This window comes from Abramis brama, assembly GCF_963993115.1.
Source record: "Abramis brama genome assembly, chromosome: 4".
In the NCBI taxonomy this organism is placed as follows: Eukaryota; Metazoa; Chordata; class Actinopteri; order Cypriniformes; family Leuciscidae; genus Abramis; species Abramis brama.
The window spans coordinates 48,678,678-48,700,672 of record NC_139966.1 but is presented as its reverse complement, the minus strand read 5'-3'; the positions used below and the strand labels follow the sequence as shown (position 1 = coordinate 48,700,672).

Sequence of the window (21,995 nt, the reverse complement as noted above, 5' to 3'; positions counted from 1 at the left end):
ATGCATATCATTTGATAGATCTGCTCATGCTGAACAACTTTGCCTCTAGAACCATTGCTGTCAATCAAACAGTTTATTAATTATTCACGAATATGTTAAAAACCTACTTTTGCGAACTAGTCCCTGGTTTTTCGCCCGATCGGAACCAGACCAGTCTAGGACAATTCTCTGGACTCTCTAGATCAATAATTATCAAAAAAAAGTTAAAATTTTGCTTTTGGTTGGCTAGAAGAGGATCATTTATAAAATAGGCGTGTCCAAATACACTCAAACGTCTATAAAGCCTAAATAAAAACTCAGAACTTCACAAAAATTGATGGGCATATGTGAAATAACATGCTAAAGAAGCATGGAAATTTTTATGGAGATCGGACCATAGGTGGCGCTATAACTGTTAAAAAGCTTTGAAAACCATATATTTCCTATGGTAAATTTCCTGTATTGGCTGTAAATGGACTTTTCCATCTATTATTTCAGTGGTTAAAAGCTTTCTAAATAAATCTTAATGTCTTAAATGCTTATGTGCTTAAAGGCCTTAAATGCTTGAACCCCGATAAATGCTGCTTGCAGCTTTAATTATTAGGGGTTCAAGCACGAAGTGCTGAAACCCTATTGTAATTGTACTGATTTTTATTATTATTAGGGGTTCAAGCACGAAGTGCTGAAACCCTATTGTAATTGTGCTGATTTTTATTATTAGGGGTTCAAGCACGAAGTGCTGAAACCCTATTGTAATTGTACTGATTTTTATTAGGGGTTCAAGCACGAAGTGCTGAAACCCTATTGTAATTGCTCTGATTTTTAGGGGTTCAAGCATGAAATGCTGAAACCCTATTGTAATTGTAAGGATTCGTAAAACGCATCGTGCAGGACAAACCGTAAGGCCTAGAGACTTGAAACCTGGCCAGATGGTAGGCCTCAATGTGGGGACAACCTATCAGAGTATGACCCCGATTGGCCCATAGGTGGCGCTACAGCAACCAAAAGTTCAAAATCGCTCATAACTCTTAGACCGTTTGTCCCAGGATCAAGTGTCTTATATCGTTGGAATCCTTGGCTCGAGGCGGACAAAATGGCTATCTCCGATTTGGATGTAGGCAGGGAAACATTTCTGCTATGTCGAATTTTGTCCAAAACCTACTTTTGCGAACTAGTCCCTGGTTTTTCGCCCGATCGGAACCAAACCAGTCTAGGACAATTCTCTGGACTCTCTAGATCAATAATTATCAAAAAAAAGTTGAACTTTGGCATTTGGGTGGCTGTAACAGGGTCATTTAGAAAAGGGGCGTGGCAAAATACACTCAAAAGCCTATAAATCCCAAAGGAAAACTCAGAACTTCACCAAAATTGATGAGCATATGTGTCAGAACATGGTGAGGAGGCATGCAGAGTTTCATGGAGATCGGACCATAGGTGGCGCTATAACTGGCAAAAAGCCTTCATTCTTATTAGGGGTTCAAGCATGAAATGCTGAAACCCTATTGTAATTGTAAGGATTCGTAAAACGCATCATGCAGGACAAACCGTAAGGCCTAGAAACTTGAAACCTGGCCAGATGGTAGGCCTCAATTTGGGGACAACCTATCAGAGTATGACCCTACAGCAACCAAAAGTTCAAAATTGCTCATAACTCTTAGAACGTTTGTCCCAGGATCAAGTGCCCCATATCGTTGGAATACTTGGCTCAAGGCGGACAAAATGGCTATCTCCGATTTGCTCACCCTTCAGGCGCCAATTTCGAGTAAATTGCATTTTTTTGAAAAACCTATTTTTGCGAACTTCTCCTAGGTTTTTGGCCCGATCGGAACCAAACCACTGCAAGAATATTCTCTGGAGTCTGACAATCAATAATCATCCAAAAAATTCAAAATTTCAATTAACGATCTATAAGGGGAACCAAAATATTTGATGGCAGCAGGGCCACTTTTACTAAAACGGTTATAAATTGTGAACGGAAAGAGATTTTTTTTGCTAAACTAGGAATACATCTTCCTGAGCTCAATCTGAGATCACTTGGGGAAAAAAATCGCAACAATTGGCCACTTGGTGGCACTATAAAACGGTTATAACTTGTGAACGGAAAGAGATATTTTCGCAAATCTTGGGACACATGCTCATGAGCTCATTCTGAGGTCACGTGAAAAAAATCATGACAATTGGCCACTTGGTGGTGCTATAAAATGGTTATAACTTGTGAGCGGAAAGAGATATTTTCGTTAAACTTGGGATACATGTTCATAAGCTCAATCTGAGTTGACATGAAAAAAATCGTGACAATTGGCCACTTGGTGGCGCTATAACTGTGAAAAAAATCATGAAAATAGCTATAAGCGGACTCAACCATTAGTCTACTGAAAATTGGCACGCAGTGTCTTTGTCCAGGGTGCCATGATAGTCTATGAGAACATTGGTGTATCTCAAAAAACTCAGTATGTCATTGGCACAATGCCTTGAAGGAGCCTTAGAAGTTTCAAGCCAGTGTTTTTTCACAGGAGTGACCCCCTAAGACTCCTGAATCCTTGCCGACTCCAACAATAAACTCCAAACATGCCAGGTTTCGCCTTATGGTTTTTGTAAGTGTCATTTAAAACTTTAAAAAATTGTGGTTATCTTCAACGCCGTTAGTCCGATCGAGACAACAACAACAACAACAAAAAAAAAGGAAATTTGAAAACATAGGTAAATAGCTAAACAATAACGCCAAAATGTTAAAATCTAAAACAGACAAGTACTTTTGATATGAAAAAGTCTCACCTTTCAAATCTAGTCATTTTTTAGAGACATTTAAACAATAAATACCGTTTTGTGACTCTTTAATGTGTCTGACAGATCGCTGTAGACTCGAGGCTCAGTTAAAGCTGCTAGTGAACCAATCATCTCTTCCTTCTAGTTAATTTATAGCATTAAAATAAACATGAATGAACATAAAAGAAATGTTGTTTTAAAGTGCTAAGACGTCAGTACACTTTGTTTTTCAAATTTAAATCCTCCAATGTTAATCTACTAACTCTCCAAAATGGCGGATTATGATTAGTCAGATCGCCTGTCAATCAAACTCCCTGCGAAGGGTCAATTGAGAATGCCCGTGCGCACAATCCTGATCTAATCGACAACTTTGCAGTTGCACATAGGAAAGTTCCCGCTATAATGTAAGAGAGTATCTTTTGTATGTATTTGGACCTAGGCCTAACAATGTGTTATGGTGCGCTGTCACCAGTGTTTTTTTGGTTTTTTTTGGTGAGCGTAGGCTACTCCTGATTTTGTTAGTCACCTGATCTCTTATATGCTGTGTATGATCATATCCTGCCCTATTCATGGTAGCCTACTCTCGGACATTGCGTCATCAATATCATCAATTGCGTCATCAAGGGGCCCGCCTTGATAATCCTACTTAAGGGCCCGGTGTTGGCTCGTTACGCCACTGAATATAATTGTCTAAACTCCTTATCAAAATTACATATTTACAACAAATTTGACACATATATATGGGCACACTTTGAGTACTACTAATGAAAGTGGTGGAGATCAGGCAAGACTAAGAAGACTCAGGCAAAAAGGTGCTATAACTGTAAAAACGCTATAAAACCATATTTTTCCTATGGTAAACTGCCTGTATTGGCTGTAAATTGACTTTTTCATCTATGATGGCAGTTGTTAAATGCTTGCTAAATAAAAATGTCTTTTGATGCTTGTGTGCTTAAAGGCCTTAACTGCTTGAACCCCGATAAATGCTGCTTGCAGCTTTAATTATTATTATTAGGGGTTCAAGCACGAAGTGCTGAAACCCTATTGTAATTGTACTGATTTTTATTAGGGGTTCAAGCACGAAGTGCTGAACACCTATTGTAATTGTACTGATTTTTATTATTAGGGGTTCAAGCACGAAGTGCTGAACACCTATTGTAATTGTACTGATTTTTATTATTATTATTATTATTATTCTTCTCCGCTAAAACGCATCGTGCAGCCCAAACCGTAAGTGCTGGAGACTTGAAACTTTGTCAGATGGTAGTACAAAAATCGAGGAAAGGTTCAGAGAGTATGACCCCGATTGGCCCATAGGTGGCGCTATAGCGACCAAACGCGCGAAACTGGTCATAACTCCTAGACCGTATGTCCTAGACTCAAGTGTCTTATATCAATGGAATCCAGACCTCATGGCGAACAAAACGTATATCTCCGATTTCATTTCCGGTATGCAAATTTTTCCGCCATTTTGAATTTTGTCAAAAACCTACTTTTGCAAACTAGTCCTAGGTTTTTCGCCCGATCGGAACCAAACCAGTGCAGAAATGTTCTCTGGAGTCTGAAGATCAATAATTATCGAAAAAACGTCGATATTTCGATTCAAAGTCGCTAGGGGGCTCAAAATGAACGTTGTGGGAGGAGCCTATTTTACTAAAATGGCTATAACTCAAAAAGTAAATGAGATAGCTTCACCAAACTTGGTACACATATGTAGGAGTTCAATCTGGGGTCACAGTAAAAAAATCACAACGATTAAACACTAGGTGGCGCTATAACATGAAAGAAACATGAAAAGGGCTATAACCACCTGACTGTTAGTCTGATTGACTTGAAAATTGGTATGCAGTGTCTTGGTCCAAGGTGCCATGTATGTCTATGAGGACATTGACGTATCTCAAAAAACATGGCCGCCATTGGCCAATGAAGTCGAGCACCTATTAGACAAGGTTAACGGAGGCCGATTGGAACGAAACTCGGTGGGCATGTTCGACTCATGGCCCTAGAGGTCTGTAAAATTTTTGAAAGAAATCGGCCACTAGTTGGCGCTAACGAGTTTTATGGCTCTGTAATCACGTGGTGTTACACTTATAGTCACATTATGCATATCATTTGATAGATCTACTCATGCTGAACAACTTTGCCTCAAGAACCATTGCTGTCAATCAAACCGTTCATTAAATATTCGTGAACATGTTAAAAACCTACTTTTGCGAACTAGTCCTAGGTTTTTCGCCCGATCGGAACCAGACCAGTCTAGGGCAATTCTCTGGACTCTCTAGATCAATAATTATCGAAAAAAAGAAGAAAATTTTGCTTTTGTTTGGCTATAACATGATCATTTAGAAAATGGGCGTGTCAAAATACACTCAAACGTTTATAAATCATAAATAAAAACTCAGAACTTTACAAAAATTGATGAGCACATGTGACATAACATGCTAAAGAAGCATGGGAATTTTTATGGAGATTGGACCATAGGTGGCGCTATAACTGTTAAAAAGCTTTAAAACAATATATATTCTATTGTAAATTGCCTGTATTGGCTGTAAATGGTGTTTTCCATTTATGATCTTATAATTTTCAAATCATAATATTCAAATCTAGTGCAGTACAATTCTCTGGACTCTCTAGATCAATAATTATCAGAAAAAGTATAACTTCTTCATTTGGATGGCTATAATAGGGTCACTTTAATATGTAGCCTTGACCAAGTGTCCCCAAAAGCCTATATCTTTTAAATATCTTTCAGATCTAGTCAGAACATGTTACTCTTAACAAGCATGAAAAATTTCAGACAGATCGGACAAAATTTGCCTCTATAACAGTTAAAAAGGTAAAAATGATATAACATGGCATATTAAGCCAATAAGTGGTATTGTACTGCCCCCTGCTGTCATTTCATCATACTACTCCCTAATATTGTTATATAATTCATATTTATACTTTATAAAATCATTATTTTAACATTTACAATCACATTTTGTCAAAATGCATCTATTGGAGTGTTACTATTGACAATTGTTTTACATTTAGAAAACGAAAGTAAAACCTTGTCCGCCATTTAGGCCACGCCCCCCCAGTACAAATTCACTCATAACTCGAAAACGGAAAGTCGCCGCGCGCTCAAATTTTGATGGTAAGGACCTCTCCGGGCTCTTGATCGAAACGTAGCGTCGCGGGCCTCGGGAGCGCGCCCCCCCCACGGAACGCTAGTCCGCGGGACCCCCGACTTTGAACGGCCGTAACTCCCGAACCAGATCACCCCGAACCTTGTGTGAGGGCTCATTGGAAAGGGCCCATCCTTGGCTAGCTTCGATTCAAATGTGGTGTAATTTGCCCTCGGCATTCCAGAGAAAACTGCTCCAAAAGACATGCCTTTGAATGGTCATAGCTCCCGGCCCCAATCGCCCAAAAACACTGTGATGGTCTCATTCAACAGGGCTCCTCAAGCACTATCTATGCTCTGAGGTTTAGAATTTTTCGCCATCTGGTTCCCGAGATATAAGTGAAAAAACTAATTCCCATTCATTCACTTCAATTGTAAGATGGAGGCTGTAATTCCACTGTTGTCAACTAGAGGGAGCAGCAGTATTAGACATAGTATTAATCTTTTTATCAGCTTTCAGCTTTGGCCAACAAGCAAATGCTTAAAGCTATTTATTATTATTATAACTGATAATACAGATCACAAAGAAATATGTGAAAATGGTTAGACCATTAAAAGATATTTTCACAATAACATCCCAAAAACATTGAAAACATATTTGTCTTTGTGTGTGTGTGTCTGTGTGTGTCTGTGTGTGTAAGCATGCTTAATGGAAAGAACATGGAGAAACTGCTTTGTTTTACTGGTGGATAAAAAAGTCTTTCAAATGAAAGTGAGTCAATTAGTGGTCTTCTACTGCCCTCTGCAGGACATTCTACTTATAAAAATATTTTTACCTGTGCTTTTGCATACATTTTTATTAGACTATATAAAATTGCTTGCATGAAAATCACCTATTATAACACAATCATGTTTTGTCAGTTTATCACTTCATTTGTACTGAGCTCTCAGTTTGAACAATTCTGCCTCTCAGTGATTAATTTGAAATCTGAAAATGGTGTTATACGGAGGAGATTTGCAATTATCATTTTGTTACCTATCTTTAATTTAAAATATCTACATCTACAACCAAATGTGTTTGCATGTGTGTGTTGAAGCATGGTTACTGTATTAAGTATTATTGTTTAAGTATTATTGTTTTCATTTACATTTTAACCACCAGAAGACCACTCATTGCTTCATTCTGCTTACTAAAATATTATTTTCCAGTTAGTTTCCATTTGAAATATTGTTTAAACTTTATAAAATCATTAAAATAACATTTCAAATCATATTTTGTCTGTTTATAAATCCCACAGACTCACATTGGCTGCAATACTAATGTTTTTGAAAGACACAGACCTGAGAGTCTAATCTTTGTGTATTGTGCATATAGTATTGATATTATTACTATTGCAAATCATGTTATTGTAACTCATATCTTAACAGAATATTATTTGTAATTTTAATTCTTTATTTCTTAATTGTTTTTTTCTGATTACTACAGATATTATCAACAAAGATATCAACTACACCTTCACTTTTAATATTGATAAGCTGCACACACAGCGCAATCACACACCCACTAATGCATTCAAATAAATGTAATCTTACTGTGCTACTTTATTTGTACATGATTAGAATGAACAGACATCTAAGAATATTTTTCTTCTTTTGTTAAAGCCATTTCAGACTACAAGTAAGCATTATATTACTAATCAACTATTTTAAAGGTGCCATACAATTGAAAACTGTATTTATCTTGGCATAGTTGAATGGTAAGAGTTCTGGACAAGGAACTGACATACCGTGAGCCTCAAACACCATTGTTTCCTCCTTCATGTGTAAATCTCCTGTTTGCAAAAGACCGCTGAAAAATGAGTGAATTACAGCATAACACCGACTGTGACGTTGGAGTCGGGATCATTCATATTTATACCCCCCCAATTTGCATATACCAGCCCATGTCTAGGCCAGGCAGTGTTAACGTGGACCTGCACAGCCGAATCATCAGAAGTTCTGCAGGTATTGTGAAGAAGCAAGCAAGGACAATAGTGAAAATGTCAGATCATGGATATAAATGTTATGTTCGAGGCTGTGCTGCGGATTTCAGAACTTTTCATTCCCTTCCCACAAAAGAGAACTGCCAACAGGCATGGTTGATTTTTACAACAGGATACCTTACCATTTTAATTCAAAGCTGTTAGTTTGCTCTGCCCATTTCACCACTGACAGTTTTTCTAACCTGGGACAATATCAAGCAGGTTTCGCTCATCGTTTGATACTGAAGAAGGGGGCAGTTCCAACTAATGTTATATTTCCATTACAACCCCTACCGCAAGCAGAAAGTAACGTTAGTGATTTTATCCACTACTTGACTGTTGAAGACATTTCTGTTTCAGAGATATCATAGAACAATTTAAAATATATCAATGCATTCTACGGCACCTTTAAAATAATTATTTAAAATGGAGATCAGGCCAAACATCACTAAAACATGAAAAGGGCTATAACCACCTGACCATTAGTTCGATTGACTTTAAAATTGGCATGCAATGTTTTGGTCCAAGGTGCCATTTATGTCTATGCCGCCATAGGCCAATAAAGTTTGTGCACCTCTTAGACAAGGTTAACGAAGGTCGATCGGAACGAAACTCGGTGGGCATGTTCGACTCGTGGCCCTAGAGGTCTGTAAGAATTTTGAAAGAAATCGGCCACTAGTTGACGCTAACAGGTTTTACGGCTTTGTAATCACGTGATGCATGTCATTTGATGGATCTCCTCATACTGAACAACTTTGCCTCAAAAACTACTGCTGTCAATTAATTTGTTCATTAAATACTTGCGATTATGTTAAAAACCTACTTTTGCGAACTAGTCCTATGTTTTTCACCCGATCGGAAATATATCAGTGCAGTACAATTCTCTGGACTCTCTAGATCAATAATTATATAAAAAACTTAAACTTTACCCATTGGGTAGCCATAATAGGATCATTTAGAAAATGTGTATGGCAAAAAACACTCAAAAGCCTGTAAATCCTAAACGAAAACTCAGACAACTCACTAAACTGCCTTATGTGCTTAAAGACCCTAAATGCTTGAACCCCGCTAAATGCTGCTTGCAGCTTTAATTATTATTATTATTATTCTTCTCCGCTAAAACGCATCGTGCAGCCCAAACCGTAAGTGCTGGAGACTTGAAACTTTGTCAGATGGTAGTACAAAAATCGAGGAAAGGTTCAGAGAGTATGACCCCGATTGGCCTATAGGTGGCGCTATAGCAACCAAAAGCGCGAAACTGCTCATAACTCCTAGACCGTATGTCGTAGACTCAAGTGTCTTATATCATTGGAAAGCTGGACGCCTGACGAACAAAACGTATATCTCCGATTTCATTTCCGTCATGATAGATTTTCCGCCATTTTGAATTTTGTCAAAAATCTACTTTTGCAAACTAGTCCGTGGTTTTTCGTCCGATCGGAACCAAACCAGTGCAGAAATGTTCTCTGGAGTCTGAAGATCAATAATTATCGAAATAACGTCGATATTTCGATTCAAATTCGCTAGGGGGCTCAAAATGAACGTTGTGGGAGGAGCCTATTTTACTAAAATGGCTATAACTCAAAAAGTAAATGAGATATCTTCACCAAACTGGGTACACATATGTAGGATTTCAATCTGGGGTCACAGTAACAAAATAGCGACGATTGAACACTAGGTGGCGCTATAACATGAAAAAAACATGAAAAGGGCTATAACCACCTGACCGTTAGTCTGATTGACTTGAAAATTGGTATGCAGTGTCTTGGTCCAAGGTGCCATGTATGTCTATGAGGACATTGACGTATCTCAAAAAACATGGCCGCCATTGGCCAATGAAGTCGAGCACCTATTAGACAAGGTTAACGGAGGCCGATCGGAACGAAACTCGATGGGCATGTTCGACTCATGGCCCTAGAGGTCTGTAAAAATTTTGAAAGAAATCGGCCACTAGTTGGCGCTAACGAGTTTTATGGCTCTGTAATCACATGGTGTTACACTTATTGTCACAAAATGCATATCATTTGATAGATCTGCTCATGCTGAACAACTTTGCCTCTATAACCATTGCTGTCAATCAAACCGTTCATTAAATATTCGCAAACATGTTAAAAACCTACTTTTGCGAACTAGTCCTAGGTTTTTCGCCCGATCTGAACCAGACCAGTCTAGGACAATTCTCTGGACTCTCTAGATCAATAATTATCAAAAAAAAGTTGAACTTTTGCATTTGAGTGGCTGTAATAGGGTCATTTATAAAATGGGCGTTGCAAAATACACTCAAAAGCCTATAAATCCTAAATGAAAACTCAGAACTTCACAAAAATTGGTGAGCATATGTGACATATCATCATTAACAAGCATGCAAAAATTTTTGGAGATCGGACCAAATGTGGCGCTATAACAGTTAAAAGGCTTTAAAACCATATGTTTCCTATGGTAAACTGCCTGTATTGGCTGTAAATGGTCTGATCTGTAAAATGGTCTGTAAATCTCTGATCATATAATTTTCATATCATAATGTTCAAAACTAGTGCAATACAATTCTCTGTACTCACTAGATCAATAATTGTCAGAAAAAGTTGAACTACTTCATTTGGTTAGCTATAATAGGTTCACTTCAAAATGTGGCCTTTACCAAGTGTCCCCGAAAGCCTATATCTCTTTAATAAAAACAAGTCAGAACTTAAGAAGTTCTGCTCTTAAGAAGCATGAAAAATTTCAGACAGATCGGACAAAATTTGCCTCTATAACAGTTAAAAAGGTAAAAATGATATAACATGGCATATTAAGTCAATAAGTGGTATTGTACTGCCCCCTGCTGTCATTTCATCATACTACTCCCTAATATTGTTATATAATTCATATTTAGACTTTATAAAATCATTATTTTAACATTTACAATCACATTTTGTCAAAACTCATCTATTGAAGTATTACTATTGACAATTCTGTCAAATTAAGGAATGGAATCCTGAAACGAAAGTAAAAACGGAGGCCGCCATTTAGGCCACGCCCCCCCAGTACAAATTCACTCATAACTCGAAAACGGAAAGACGCTGCACGCTCAAATTTTGATGGTAAGGACCTCTCTTGATCGAAACGTATCGTCGCGGGCCTCGGGCCTTCCAGAGATAAAAGCCCTGAAATATATGCCTTTGAACGATCAGAACTCCCGGTCCCAATCGCCCAAAAACACCGCGATGGTCTCATTCAACAAGACTCCTCAAGCACTATCTATGCTCTGAGTTTCAGAATTTTTCGCCTTTTGGTTCCGGAGATATAAGTGATAAACCAAATTCCCATTCATTCATTCATTAATTCAATCAATCACTTCAACTGTTGCACCACTAGAAACACACCATTGTTGTCCACTGGAGGGAGCAGCAGGATTACACATGATCTTTTTATTCGCTTTCAGTATTGGGAAACAAACAAATGCTTTAAAAAGCAATCTTTTTTATTATGATGTTTTTTATTTTATTATGATATTTGTATATATTTTATTTTTAAATTTTTTATTATGATTATTATGAAGTTTTATATTATTAGATAAACAAATTCCTATAGACAATTAAATATTATTATTATTATTATTATTACGGACTGGTAATACAGATCACAAAGAAATATGTGAAATGGTTAGACCATTAAAAGATATTTTCACAATATCACATCCTAAAAACATGGAAAACATATTTATCTTTGTGTGTGTGTGTGTGTGTGTGTGTGTGTGTGTGTGTGTGTGTGTGTGTGTGTGTGTGTGTGTGTGTGGATGTGTGTGTGGATGTGTTTGTGTTTGTGTGTGTCTGTGTGTGTAAGCATGCTTAATGGAAAGAACATGGAGAAACTGCTTTGTTTTACTGGTGGATAAAAAAGTCTTTCAAATGAAAGTGAGTCAATTAGTGGTCTTCTACTGCCCTCTGCAGGACATTCTACTTAATAAAATATTTTCACCTGTGCTTTTGCATTAATTTTTGTATAAAGTATATAATTACTTGCATGAAAATCACCTATTATAACACAATCATGTTTTGTCAAAGTTTATCACTTCATTTGTACTGAGCTCTCAGTTTGAACAATTCTGCCCCTCAATCTGAAAATGGTGTTATACAGAGGAGATTTGCAATTATCATTTTGTTACCTATCTTTTATTTTAAATATCTACATCTACAACAAAATGTGTGTGCATGTGTGTGTTCAAGCATGGTTAGTGTATTAAGTATTATTGTTTAAGTATTATTGTTTTCATTTACATTTTAACCACCAGATGAAGACCACTCATTGGTTCATTCTGCTCACTAAAATATTATTTTTCATTTTTTTTCCATTTGAAATATTGTTTAAACTTAATAAAATCATTAAAATAACATTTCAAATCATATTTTGTCTGTTTATAAATCCCACAGACTCACATTGGCTGCAATACTAATGTTTTTGTAAGACACAGACCTGATAGTCTAATCTGTGTGTATTGTGCATATATTATTGATATTATTACTATTGCAAATCATGTTATTGTAACTCATATCTTAATAGAATATTATTTGTAATTTTAATTCTTTATTTCTTAATTGATTTTTTTATGATTACTACAGATATTATCACCAAAGATATCAACTACACCTTCACTTTTAGTATTGATAATGCATTCAAATAAATGTAATCTTAATGTGCTACTTTATTTGTACATGATTAGAGTGAACAGAAATCTAAGACTATTTTTCTTCTTTTGTTAAAGCCATTTCAGACTACAAGTAAGCATTATATTACTAATCATCTATTTTAAAGGTGCCATACAATTGAAAACTGTATTTATCTTGGCATAGTTGAATGATAAGAGTTCTGGACATGGAACTGACATACCGTGAGCCTCAAACACCATTGTTTCCTCCTTCATGTGTAAATCTCCTGTTTGCAAAAGACCGCTGAAAAATGAGTGAATCCCAGCATAACACTGACTGTGACGTTGGAGTCAGGATCATTAATATTTATACCCCCCAAATTTGCATATACCAGCCCATGTTCTAGGCCAGGCAGTGTTAACGTGGACCTGCACAGCTGAATCATCAGAAGATCTGCAGGTATTGTGAAGAAGTAAGCAAGGACAATAGTGAAAATGGCAGATCATGGATATAAATGTTATGTTCGAGGCTGTGCTGCAGATTTGAGAACTTTTCATTCCCTTCCCACAAAACTGTCAACAGGCATGGTTGATGTTTACAACAGGATACCTCACCATTTTAATTCAAAGCTGTTAGTTTGCTCTGCCCATTTTACCACAGACAGTTTTTCTAACCTGGGAGTGGGACAATATCAAGCAGGTTTCGCTCATTGTTTGATACTGAAGAAGGGGGCAGTTCCAACTAATGTTATATTTCCATTACAACCCCTACCGCAAGCAGAAAGTAACATTAGTGATTTTATCCACTACTTGACTGTTGAAGACATTTCTGTTTCAGAGATATCAGAGAACAATTTAAAATATATCAATGCATTCTACAGCACCTTTAAAATAATTATTTAAAATGGAGATCAGGCCATATAATCACAAAAACAGGAAAAGGGCTATAACCACCTGACCATTAGTTCGATTGACTTTAAAATTGGCATGCAGTGTCTTGGTCCAAGGTGCCATGTATGTCTATGCCGCCATCGGTTTTTAGCCCGATCGGAAATATACCAGTGCAGTACAATTTTCTGGAAGCTCTAGATCAATAATTATATAAAAAACTTAAACTTTACCCATTGGGTAGCCATAACAGGATCATTTAGAAAATGGTTATGGCAAAAAACACTCAAAAGCCTGTAAATCCTAAACAAAAACTCAGACAACTCACTAAACTGCCTTATGTGCTTAAAGACCCTAAATGCTTGAACCCCGCTAAATGCTGCTTGCAGCTTTAATTATTATTATTTTTCTTCTGCCGTAAAACGCATCGTGCAGCCCAAACCGTAAGTGCTAGAGACTTGAAACTTTGCCAGATGGTAGTACAAAAATCGAGGAGAGGTTATCAAAATATGACCCCGATTGGCCCATAGGTGGCGCTACAGTACAAAAAACAAAAAAAAATCATATTTTTGCTTAAATCTCATTAACCGTTTGTCACAGACTCAAGTGTCTTATATCATTGGAATCCTTGGGTCAAGCCGAACAAAAAAGGCCTCAAGGATTTCATTTCCGGTATGCAAATTTTCCGCCATTTTGAATTATGTCCAAAACCTACTTTTGCGAACTAGTCCCTGGTTTTGTGTCCGATTGGAACCAAACCAGTGCAGAAATGTTCTCTGGAGTCAGAATATCAATAATTATCGAAAAAAAGTTGAAATTTCGATTGACGGTCGCTAAGGGGCGCCAAAATGTTTAAAGAAGGCGGAGCCTATTTTACTAAAATGGCTATAACTCCAGAAGTAAATGAGGTATATTCACCAAACTCGGTACACCTGTGTAAGAGGTCAATCTGAGGTCATAGTAAAAAGATTGCGGCGATTGGCCACATGGTGGCGCTATAACATTAAAAAAACATAAATCAGGCTGTAACCACCTGACCGTTAGTCCGATTGACTTGAAAATTGGTATGCAGTGTCTTGGTCCAAGCTGTCATGTATATCTATGAGGACATTGGTGTATCTCAAAAAACATGGCCGCCATCGGCCAATGAAGTTTGAGCACCTATTAGACAAGGTTAATGGAGGCCGATCGGAACAAAACTCGGTGGGCATGTTCGACTCATGGCCCTAGAGGTCTGTAAGAATTTTGAAAGAAATCGGCCACTAGTTGGCGCTAACGAGTTTTATGGCTCTGTAATCACGTGGTGTTACACTTATCATCACAAAATGCATATCATTTGATAGACCTGCTCATGCTGAACAACTTTGCCTCTAGAACCATTGCTGTCAATCAAACAGTTTATTAATTATTCACGAATATGTTAAAAACCTACTTTTGCGAACTAGTCCCTGGTTTTTCGCCCGATCGGAACCAGACCAGTCTAGGACAATTCTCTGGACTCTCTAGATCAATAATTATCAAAAAAAAGTTACAATTTTGCTTTTGGTTGGCTATAAGAGGATCATTTATAAAATAGGCGTGTCCAAATACACTCAAACGTCTATAAAGCCTAAATAAAAACTCAGAACTTCACAAAAATTGATGGGCATATGTGAAATAACATGCTAAAGAAGCATGGAAATTTTTATGGAGATCGGACCATAGGTGGCGCTATAACTGTTAAAAAGCTTTGAAAACCATATATTTCCTATGGTAAATTTCCTGTATTGGCTGTAAATGGACTTTTCCATCTATTTTTTCAGTGGTTAAAAGCTTTCTAAATAAATCTTAATGTCTTAAATGCTTATGTGCTTAAAGGCCTTAAATGCTTGAACCCCGATAAATGCTGCTTGCAGCTTTAATTATTATTATTATTTTCCCCTAAAACGCATCGTGCAGCCCAAACCGTAAATGCTGGAGACTTGAAACTCAGCCAAATGGTAGTCCTCAATTTGGGGAGAACCTATCAAAGTATGACCCCGATTGGTCAATAGGTGGCGCTATAGCAAGCAAAAGTATGAAATCAGCCATAACTCCTAGACGGTTTGTCATAGAATCAAGTGTCTTATATCACTGTAATCCTTGGCTCAAGACGGTCAAAATGTATATCTCCGATTTCATTTCCGCCTGGGAAAATTTTCCGCCATTTTGAATTTTCTCAAAAACCTACTTTTGCGAACTAGTCCTAGGTTTTTCGTCCGATTGGAACCAAACCAGTGCAGAAATGTTCTCTGGAGTCTGAATATCAATAATTATCGAAAAAAAGTTGAAATTTCGATTCACGGTCGCTAGGGGGCGCCAAAACGTACGTTGTGGGAGGAGCCTATTTTACTAAAACGGCTATAACTCGAGAAATAAATGAGGTATCTTCACCAAACTCGGTACACATGTGTAACAGTTCAATTTGAGGTCACAGTAAAAAAATCGCAACGATTGAACAGTAGGTGGCGCTATAACTTGAAAAAAACATGAAAAGGGCTATAACCACCTGACTGTTTGTCCGATTGACTTGAAAATTGGTATGCAGTGTCTTGGTCCAAGGTGCCATGTATGCCTATGAGGACATTGACGTATCTCAAAAAACATGGCTGCCATCGGCCAATGAAGTTTGAGCACCTATTAGACAAGGTTAACGGAGGCTGATCGGAACGAAACTCGATGGGCATGTTCGACTCATGGCCCAAGAGGTCTGTAAGAATTTTGAAAGAAATCAGCCACTAGTTGGCGCTAACGAGATTTTTTGGCTCTGTAATCACGTGGTGTTGCATACATCCACACAATATGCATATCAGTTGATAGATCTCCTCATACTGAACAACTTTGCCTCAAGAACCATTGCTGTCAATCAAACCGTTCATTTAATATTCGCAAACATGTTAAAAACCTACTTTTGCGAACTAGTCCTAGGTTTTTTGCCCAATCGGAACCAAACCAGTCTAGGACAATTCTCTGGACTCTCTAGATCAATAATTATCAAAAAAAAGTTGAACTTTTGCATTTGAGTGGCTGTAATAGGGTCATTTATAAAATGGGCGTTGCAAAATACACTCAAAAGCCTATAAATCCTAAATGAAAACTCAGAACTTCACAAAAATTGGTGAGCATATGTGACATATCATCATTAACAAGCATGCAAAAAATTTTGGAGATCGGACCAAATGTGGCGCTATAACAGTTAAAAGGCTTTAAAACCATATGTTTCCTATGGTAAACTGCCTGTATTGGCTGTAAATGGTCTGATCTGTAAAATGGTCTGTAAATCTCTGATCATATAATTTTCATATCATAATGTTCAAAACTAGTGCAATACAATTCTCTGTACTCACTAGATCAATAATTGTCAGAAAAAGTTGAACTACTTCATTTGGTTAGCTATAATAGGTTCACTTCAAAATGTGGCCTTTACCAAGTGTCCCCGAAAGCCTATATCTCTTTAATAAAAACAAGTCAGAACTTAAGAAGTTCTGCTCTTAAGAAGCATGAAGAATTTCAGACAGATCGGACAAAATTTGCCTCTATAACAGTTAAAAAGGTAAAAATGATATAACATGGCATATTAAGTCAATAAGTGGTATTGTACTGCCCCCTGCTGTCATTTCATCATACTACTCCCTAATATTGTTATATAATTCATATTTAGACTTTATAAAATCATTATTTTAACATTTACAATCACATTTTGTCAAAACTCATCTATTGAAGTATTACTATTGACAATTCTGTCAAATTAAGGAATGGAATCCTGAAACGAAAGTAAAAACGGAGGCCGCCATTTAGGCCACGCCCCCCCAGTACAAATTCACTCATAACTCGAAAACGGAAAGACGCTGCACGCTCAAATTTTGATGGTAAGGACCTCTCTTGATCGAAACGTATCGTCGCGGGCCTCGGGCCTTCCAGAGATAAAAGCCCTGAAATATATGCCTTTGAACGATCAGAACTCCCGGTCCCAATCGCCCAAAAACACCGCGATGGTCTCATTCAACAAGACTCCTCAAGCACTATCTATGCTCTGAGTTTCAGAATTTTTCGCCTTTTGGTTCCGGAGATATAAGTGATAAACCAAATTCCCATTCATTCATTCATTAATTCAATCAATCACTTCAACTGTTGCACCACTAGAAACACACCACTGTTGTCCACTGGAGGGAGCAGCAGGATTACACATGATCTTTTTATTCGCTTTCAGTATTGGGAAACAAACAAATGCTTTAAAAAGCAATCTTTTTTATTATGATGTTTTTTATTTTATTATGATATTTGTATATATTTTATTTTTAATTTTTTTATTATGATTATTATGAAGTTTTATATTATTAGATAAAGAAATGCCTATAGACAATTAAATATTATTATTATTATTATTATTACGGACTGGTAATACAGATCACAAAGAAATATGTGAAATGGTTAGACCATTAAAAGATATTTTCACAATATCACATCCTAAAAACATGGAAAACATATTTATCTTTGTGTGTGTGTGTGTGTGTGTGTGTGTGTGTGTGTGTGTGTGTGTGTGTGTGTGTGTGTGTGTGTGGATGTGTTTGTGTTTGTGTGTGTCTGTGTGTGTAAGCATGCTTAATGGAAAGAACATGGAGAAACTGCTTTGTTTTACTGGTGGATAAAAAAGTCTTTCAAATGAAAGTGAGTCAATTAGTGGTCTTCTACTGCCCTCTGCAGGACATTCTACTTAATAAAATATTTTCACCTGTGCTTTTGCATTAATTTTTGTATAAAGTATATAATTACTTGCATGAAAATCACCTATTATAACACAATCATGTTTTGTCAAAGTTTATCACTTCATTTGTACTGAGCTCTCAGTTTGAACAATTCTGCCCCTCAATCTGAAAATGGTGTTATACAGAGGAGATTTGCAATTATCATTTTGTTACCTATCTTTTATTTTAAATATCTACATCTACAACAAAATGTGTGTGCATGTGTGTGTTCAAGCATGGTTAGTGTATTAAGTATTATTGTTTAAGTATTATTGTTTTCATTTACATTTTAACCACCAGATGAAGACCACTCATTGGTTCATTCTGCTCACTAAAATATTATTTTTCATTTTTTTTCCATTTGAAATATTGTTTAAACTTAATAAAATCATTAAAATAACATTTCAAATCATATTTTGTCTGTTTATAAATCCCACAGACTCACATTGGCTGCAATACTAATGTTTTTGTAAGACACAGACCTGATAGTCTAATCTGTGTGTATTGTGCATATATTATTGATATTATTACTATTGCAAATCATGTTATTGTAACTCATATCTTAATAGAATATTATTTGTAATTTTAATTCTTTATTTCTTAATTGATTTTTTTATGATTACTACAGATATTATCACCAAAGATATCAACTACACCTTCACTTTTAGTATTGATACGCTGCACACACAGCACAATCACACACTCACTAATGCATTCAAATAAATGTAATCTTAATGTGCTACTTTATTTGTACATGATTAGAGTGAACAGAAATCTAAGACTATTTTTCTTCTTTTGTTAAAGCCATTTCAGACTACAAGTAAGCATTATATTACTAATCATCTATTTTAAAGGTGCCATACAATTGAAAACTGTATTTATCTTGGCATAGTTGAATGATAAGAGTTCTGGACATGGAACTGACATACCGTGAGCCTCAAACACCATTGTTTCCTCCTTCATGTGTAAATCTCCTGTTTGCAAAAGACCGCTGAAAAATGAGTGAATCCCAGCATAACACTGACTGTGACGTTGGAGTCAGGATCATTAATATTTATACCCCCCAAATTTGCATATACCAGCCCATGTTCTAGGCCAGGCAGTGTTAACGTGGACCTGCACAGCTGAATCATCAGAAGATCTGCAGGTATTGTGAAGAAGCAAGCAAGGACAATAGTGAAAATGGCAGATCATGGATATAAATGTTATGTTCGAGGCTGTGCTGCAGATTTGAGAACTTTTCATTCCCTTCCCACAAAACTGTCAACAGGCATGGTTGATGTTTACAACAGGATACCTCACCATTTTAATTCAAAGCTGTTAGTTTGCTCTGCCCATTTTACCACAGACAGTTTTTCTAACCTGGGAGTGGGACAATATCAAGCAGGTTTCGCTCATCGTTTGATACTGAAGAAGGGGGCAGTTCCAACTAATGTTATATTTCCATTACAACCCCTACCGCAAGCAGAAAGTAACATTAGTGATTTTATCCACTACTTGACTGTTGAAGACATTTCTGTTTCAGAGATATCAGAGAACAATTTAAAATATATCAATGCATTCTACAGCACCTTTAAAATAATTATTTAAAATGGAGATCAGGCCATATAATCACAAAAACAGGAAAAGGGCTATAACCACCTGACCATTAGTTCGATTGACTTAAAAATTGGCATGCAGTGTCTTGGTCCAAGGTGCCATGTATGTCTATGCCGCCATCGGTTTTTAGCCCGATCGGAAATATACCAGTGCAGTACAATTTTCTGGAAGCTCTAGATCAATAATTATATAAAAAACTTAAACTTTACCCATTGGGTAGCCATAACAGGATCATTTAGAAAATGGTTATGGCAAAAAACACTCAAAAGCCTGTAAATCCTAAACAAAAACTCAGACAACTCACTAAACTGCCTTATGTGCTTAAAGACCCTAAATGCTTGAACCCCGCTAAATGCTGCTTGCAGCTTTAATTATTATTATTATTATTATTATTATTTTCCCCTTAAACGCATCGTGCAGACCAAACCGTAAGAGCTGGAACCTTGAAACTTGGCCAAATGGTAGTCCTCAATTTGGGGAGAACCTATAAAAGTATGACCCCGATTGGCCCATAGGTGGCGCTATAGCAACCAAAAGCGCAAAACTGCTCATAACTACTAGACCGTATGTCGTAGACTCAAGTGTCTTATATCATTGGAAAGCTGGACGCCTGACGAACAAAACGTATATCTCCGATTTCATTTCCGCCATGATAGATTTTCCGCCATTTTGAATTTTGTCAAAAACCTACTTTTGCGAACTAGTCCTAGGTTTTTCGCCCGATCGGAACCAATCCAGTGCAGAAATGTTCTCTTGAGTCTGAATATCAAAAACTATCGAAAAAAAGTTGAAATTTCGATTCACGGACGCTAAGGGGCGCCAAAACGTACGTCGTGGGCAGGGCCTATTTTACTAAAATGGCTATAACTCCAGAAGTAAATGAGGTATCTTCACCAAACTTGGTACACATGTGTAAGAGGTCAATCTGAGGTCACAGTAAAAAAACCGCGGCGATTGGCCACATGGTGGCGCTATAACATGAAAAAAACATAAAACAGGCTATAACCACCTGACCGTTAGTCCGATTGACTTGAAAATTGGTATGCAGTGTCTTGGTCCAAGGTGCCATGTATGTGTATGAGGACATTGGCGTATCTCAAAAAACATGGCCGCCATCGGCCAATGAAATTTGAGCACCTATTAGACAAGGTTAACGGAGGCCGATCGGAACGAAACTCGATGGGCATGTTCGACTCAAGGCCCTAGAGGTCTGTAAGAATTTTGAAAGAAATCGGCCACTAGTTGGCGCTAACGAGTTTTATGGCTCTGTAATCACGTGGTGTTACAAATATCCACACAATATGCATATCATTTGATAGATCTCCTCATCCTGAACAACTTTGCCTCAAGAACCATTGCTGTCAATCAAACCGTTCATTAAATATTCGCAAACATGTTAAAAACCTACTTTTGCGAACTAGTCCTAGGTTTTTCGCCCGATCGGAACCAGACCAGTCTAGGACAATTCTCTGGACTCTCTAGATCAAAAACTATCAAAAAAAAGTTGAACTTTTGCATTTGGATGGCTCTAATAGGGTCATTTATAAAATGGGCGTGTCAAAATACATTAAAAAGCCTATAAATCCTAAATAAAAACTCAGAACTTCACAAAAAGTGGTCAGCATATGTGACATAACATCATTAACAAGCATGAAAAATTCTATGGAGATCGGACGATAGGTGGCGCTATAACTGTTAAAAAGCTTTAAAATCATATATTTCCTATGGTAAACTGCCTGTATTGGCTGTAAATGGTCTTTTCCATCTCTGATCATATAATTTTCATATCATAATGTTCAAAACTAGTGCAATACAATTCTCTGGACTCACTAGATCAATAATTGTCAGAAAAAGTTGAACTACTTCATTTGGATAGCTATAATAGGTTCACTTCAAAATCTGGCCTTTACCAAGTGTCCCCGAAAGCCTATATCTCTTTAATCAATGCTCAGACCTTCTTAAAAACAAGTCAGAACGTGTGAAATATCACCCTGAACAAGCATGAAAATTTTCAGACAGATCGGACAAAATTTGCCTCTATAACAGTTAAAAAGGTGAAAATGATATGAATTAATGGCATGTTAAGCCAATAAGTGGTATTTTACTGCCCCCTGCTGTTTAAAATAGTCATTTTCTCATATTTGTATTGGTATCAGCCATGGTAAATCATGATAAATGATGGTGTGTGTGTGTGTGTGTGTGTGTGTGTGTGTGTGTGTGTGTGTGTGTGTGTGTGTGGTACAAAT

At 37.0% G+C, this 21,995-nt stretch overlaps 1 long non-coding RNA gene across 1 annotated transcript in view; it reads left to right on the top strand.

The window, feature by feature from the left end:
• The window catches only part of LOC311080757, an 82,146-nt gene that overhangs the window by 43,841 nt on the left and 16,310 nt on the right, over nucleotides 1–21,995 (top strand). The window lies entirely within an intron of this gene.